Raw genomic sequence first — 5,688 nt, 5'->3', positions numbered from 1 at the left:
CTGCAAAAACAAAGCACTGAAGGTGCTGGCAAGCACAATAATGTTCTGTAATTTACAGGATTTTACTTTAAATTAATGTTACGTTAACAAACTCAGGAACAACATGTCGAGCGAGACAATAAGCGCCCCCGGGCCTCCAGGGTAACTCTCGTGGCACAAGACTTTGTATTTGTTGCTACTGCGTTTAGAGAGAGGTCTGAGCTCAACAAAAGCTTAAACACGAGTGAGTGTGGTGTACTTTCTTCTTCTTTGTTGGATTTCTTGGCTATCAACCAGCGGCATGTGGCCAAGGTTATTAAGCCAATGGATCCTATTCATTCTGTCAATCTAGAATAGGTCAGTAAAAGTTTTTGTCTCCCTTAGAAAAAGTGATTAATTTATGTACTATTTTTTCATTATCTGATAATAATGTTTGTTTGCTAGGTAAGTCATTTATTTTTTAATTCTGAAAATATTTTTTAGTTGCTGTCTTTGGTTTGTGTAATTTTGTGCATACTGTTATGAGATGATTTACTGTAAGGGTGGTGGTTTACACTGGAGGCACTGCGGGGGGAAAGTTTTCCTCTATATAGGGAGTGAGGTGAGTAATTCGGGTGGCCATTGACGCCTGAGCCGAGCCAACACCACCTCCTCCCTTCTGTCCTTTCCTGTGGGCTGTGTGCCCACAGTTCTATTTTTGGTTTTTATTTTGTTTCGGAGTTGGAGGCTGGTCCACTCACTTGGAATTGCCACAGAGATGTATTTTTGCTTTTACATAAGAGACCAAAACAACCTGGAGATCTGTACGGACTATTGCTAAGGATCCAGATCATCAGTTTGACCCACGGCTAATTTGTCCAGCCTGCTCATTGCCAGGATACCAGAGTGGCCTGGTACCCATATTAGCTTGATTGAATTTTTGCACCATGTAGCGTACGAGGATATTAGCAAACCCCAGTGTTCTTTTTGTGTTTCTATGATTTACTGGCTTTTAAGGAACTTCATGACTCAGAAATAAATTAACTATTCCTATCTGGGTCGTCGATAGTGCAAAATTCAATGGCTTTATCATATGGCAAAAAGTTCAGCAAGAGAGAGATCGATGTTGATTCGGCAGTCATGACTTAGTTCACATTCAGTCGCCATGGACAACCCGCACCCACACACTCATCTGTCTTTGAAGCCGTCGGTATATAATGAAAAAAAGGGAGATGTTTAACAAGGAATCTCTCTGAACTCTCTGGCGTACCTCCGCACCATCCGCGCCATTGCCTTGGCTGATGGAATCCAGGCTTCCATGTTGGAAAAATTGGGGGTTTCCAGGCGCTATATTTGACTGAACCAGGGGTATCGATGGTAGAGAGATCTATCACGAACTTTCTCGACGAGGTCGTTGGAGTCTCGTGGCAAATGGGCGCTAATGCCACCTATTGCCATTGGGGTGGCTCGGGTCTCGAGCCACCTTTGCGGCATAGCCAAGGCTAACTGGGCCGCGTCTGAGTCGGAGGGGAGGTACTCCTGACTCCACCTCAAGAAAAAAAAAAAAACCGCCCTCCTCCGAGTGCACTTGCAGGCTCCCAGACACACACGCAAACAGGCATTCGCACACATCCAAACTTTCAAACTTCGTTCTCGAGTGCCCGAACCAGACACGATTTACCCATAATCTACTTTAGACCTAATCAGGGCTTATATACCATTAGCAAATACTGTCTATCAGCCTCCCCATTTTGTTTTACAGAATGGCACTTTATAAATTCAGTGCTTTTTGACATTTATTCTTTACTGACCAAATGTGGTCTTTCCAATTGAGTCTACTACAAAAGTAGCCCAAGAAACTTTGCAAGAATTTTTGAATAGTTTGGGTTGTTGTCTAGAGTTATAGCCTGATGTTCGGCTTTCTCTCTACGTGAAAAAATTACTCCATACTCTTTCGAAGGGAAAACTTAAACCCCCTGGAGAGGCCCCAGGTACGAATCATAATCCAGTGCCAATTGGATCGATTTTGCTGAGAATTCTGTCCATTTATTGCTGGCATGCCCATAATGCACCATCATCAGCGTAACAGTGGAGTATTTAAGATTCGAGGAGGAGCGGGTAAGATGTCATTGATCATAAGAGAAATAATGTTGGTGACAAGACACTTCCTTGTGGGACATCCGTTTGCCTGGACAAAATGTCCCGAAAAAGTGACATTGTCGGAAAATAATTGTGACAGCCAACGTTCTGTCAGAATGAACTTTTGAATAAAACAAGCAAGTTTTCCACGTAATCCAGAAGCATAAAGTTTCTGATTAGGCCTATCGCCATGGTCATGTCGTAGCTTTTTCTATATCTAAAATACGTGAAATCAAAAATCTTTTTTGGCAATGGTCCTCTTGAATATGACTGTCCAGCTTTAACTAGCTTAATCGAGAGTTTGGCGTCCCTTGCGGATCCGCACTGCTCGTCACCTCCAATTTCTGGAATTTTAAAAAATGGCAATAGCCTATCTGTTAACAATTCGTTCCATGGCCTTGCATAAGCAACTTGTCACGCCCAAATTTTTGGCGGTAAGATGGCAAGTCCTGGGATTACCGCCCTCCTTTCAATAGGGGATATGGATGTGGGGCAAAGTGCCATGAGTTTTGGAAAAGTGTGACTTTTCCAAATTTCATTTACACTTCTAGCAACTTAATCATGTCCACCATGATGAGATGCTTCATCATCTCATATCGAATCTTCATCGGGGCCTGGGATGTTTCCTCTACAGGCTTCTAGGGCTCGGCAAGCTCATCCTTGTAAGATCTTTGTTGTAATCAAGTCCTCTCCTGTGGCAAAAGTGAATTGGTTGCAGCTCAGCCTCTTCCTTGGTGGTCAGAAGTGGATGGTAGTTCGCCGACTGCTTGTATGAGAGAACTGCCTGGCGAGTGCATTAAGCAATGGCTCTAGCAGAGTGAATCGAAATTAGTGCCCTCTTTCAATGATGTTATTGATTTTAGAAGATGATTTTTTCTTATTGATTTTTTATTGAAGTGGACCAAACCTCTGATATTTTGGTGTTTGGCTTGTTTATTGTAGAGACCCAATCTCCGCCAGGAGTCTCTTTTTGCTTGTCCTTATTACTCTACGAGCCCTAGCTCTTGCTAGTTGGTAGTTGCAAAAGTTCTTCATTTGTGATGTTATTTTTGAAAAAGCCTGTAGGCCTTAGTGCGTCGGCACATCGCCTGCGGCAATCTGGTGGTTGCGCACCATGGAACTCTATCTTAACGCTATCTGTCGAAGTTTTAGGAATGGATAGCAATGCTGCTTCTATAATCGAATTCTGAATATTGTTTACTTATCATCATGGTTTCTCCAACAATTCGAGCTTGACGCTTCTTGTGAAGGCGACCCATTCCTGCTCGTTTTACTTAACTTTTAGCGCTGAAGGCGTTCTCACTGGTCGCTTGAATGTTAATCAACATAGGAAGATGATCGCTTCCCAACGAGTCGTGACTGGTGTGCCACAGGCACTTGGCTGCTATTGATGAAGAGACCAGTGATAATTCAATACAGCTCAATTACCGTATTATCGTCACAGCCGCGTCGGACACCATCATTCAGAAGGACTAAATCAGACTCATTAATCACTTAACTACTTGCTCACCTCTACCAATCCACCCTCCGGAACCCCATACGTATGATGAGCTTAAATCGGCTAAATTACTTTATTTTGTGTCAGAGTTCCCTGACGAGGCAAGAGCTCTCATGGCTATCACTGCAATCAGGGGTACAATAAGTGAAATATGGCCTGATACGTGCCATTAATTTTTTTACTTTGCAATGCACAAACTCCAAAGTAGAATCAATAGTCACTTCTGTAAAAGGGAGGCTTTGGTGGATGTACATGGCGACTCCCGCCCCACCCCTAACCCTCGCGATCCTTCCGACATAAATGGTATCTGCAGCGTAACGACTCTGGTCAGACACGAGGTGTGTTTAAATCTTTTCTGGAGAACTATAATATCGGGAGCATGAGGACGAGCTAATAATTTAAAAGGTCATTTACTTTAATCTAAGACTTCGACAGTTCCATTGCATAATGGTCGACGCGAAGATTAACGTTTTATGGGGTTTGGAAGTGCCTTGTCCACCAGATTTTTTTTCTTCTTTTTTTGGGAGGGAGACGCTTCCTCTCCCTCGCTTTTCCCGTGGCAATCATCTCGTGGATGGTTTGAGACAGAAGCCTCCCATGTCCTGCACCTCCTGGCGAGGGAGACGACTGACAGCTGCGATCTGCTTCTCTCAACGAGAAGCCGATCGCGATCCAGACGAAGTCCTTACAGGAAGTAGCCCGAACCGGTAAGGTGCCTCCAGACTGTGATTCGTTATCATCCTCCTTATGATGTTTATACTGGTTGATGCAGTCATTTGATCAACCAATTTGGTCAAATTATGCTTTATATTTAATTCTTTAACCGTTTTTTGAGTTCAGCAATTTCCTTATCCTGCTGCATAGCTGTTGACTGACATTACTTGCACTAGGGGTGTACGTTTGTTACTGCTTCGCATAGGAAGTATCAGGTGGTGTGTCAAACTTTCCACTTTCCCTTAGCTTTTCAGTATAACTAACTTCATACTTCCTCATAATATGCCATGTCTCAGTCTCCTTCTGCATGAGTTGCACTCCTCAGAGTTCCTGACTGATGGGGACCTCCACAATTAGCATCATTTGGAGATTTGGCTATTGACAAGTGATGGTGTCATGGGCTTCAGCCCATTTGCGTCAAACAAATTTATTGAATCTTTACAATGCAGCTTAAGCGGGTGTCCGAATTTTTGCATCTATTACAATGCATTGGCTTTTGGACATAAGGCTTACTTGCACACGTTCATAACCGTAACGTTGACATACTCTGGGATTTTGTTAAGGCAAAAGGTCAAAAACCCAAAAAAGTGCCCCAGTTTTCGTTCGCATATTCCCTCCTTCTTGTCAACAATGACGTCACTACGTCTTGGGTCATTCATGCTCCTCAAGAATTTCACTGTTCTTCCATCGTCCTCAAAATCCCTGTGACGGAATTACTCCCTTACAGTATTTGGGCCAATCAGGGAATAGGGTTACTTTAACATCCGAGATATTAATTGCGTTCAGCTTAATAAATCCTTAATCTGGGCGATTGTTATTTGTACTTTAGCAAGGGCGGCTTCCATCTCGCAATTTTTTGACAAATCAAAATCAGCCGTCCACTTGACCATCAAGGAACTCTTTTTGATGGAAAGGGGTTCACGTTCAAAAGCGATTGATTTTCATCACGCATTTTACATTTCCGGAACCTTGCATTCTCGGTGGGGATTTTGAAAAGTGGTCTTCTAGGTTTGTATTAGTAAGGGTTCCTTGATCGTGGCGAATGTTGTCCTTAGGACGGTCATGATTCGCCCCTCCTCCTTGAGGAGGAGATGGGAGCGCGGTATATTCATCCTGGTATCGGACCAGTTCCGACCCCTTTATCTCAAAATTTTGTCCTGAAGGGATCAAAAGGCTCTTAACTTTTGGTATCAACCTAACAGCAATAGCCTAAAGAAAGTAATTCAGTTTTCATTCGTCCTTCTACCCCCCCGTGGATGCCTGGTTGCGTTCTCCATTACCACATCGAGGATTAGTTTATTTGTGTGACACTTCCCTACCGCCGAACTTGCCTAGCGAAGGACGGTAAGGAGATGCACCACTCCCCCAAGCGAATACGG

This window comes from Penaeus monodon, chromosome 8, assembly GCF_015228065.2.
Source record: "Penaeus monodon isolate SGIC_2016 chromosome 8, NSTDA_Pmon_1, whole genome shotgun sequence".
NCBI classification, from domain to species: domain Eukaryota; kingdom Metazoa; phylum Arthropoda; class Malacostraca; order Decapoda; family Penaeidae; genus Penaeus; species Penaeus monodon.
Note: the sequence above shows the minus strand (reverse complement) of the source record.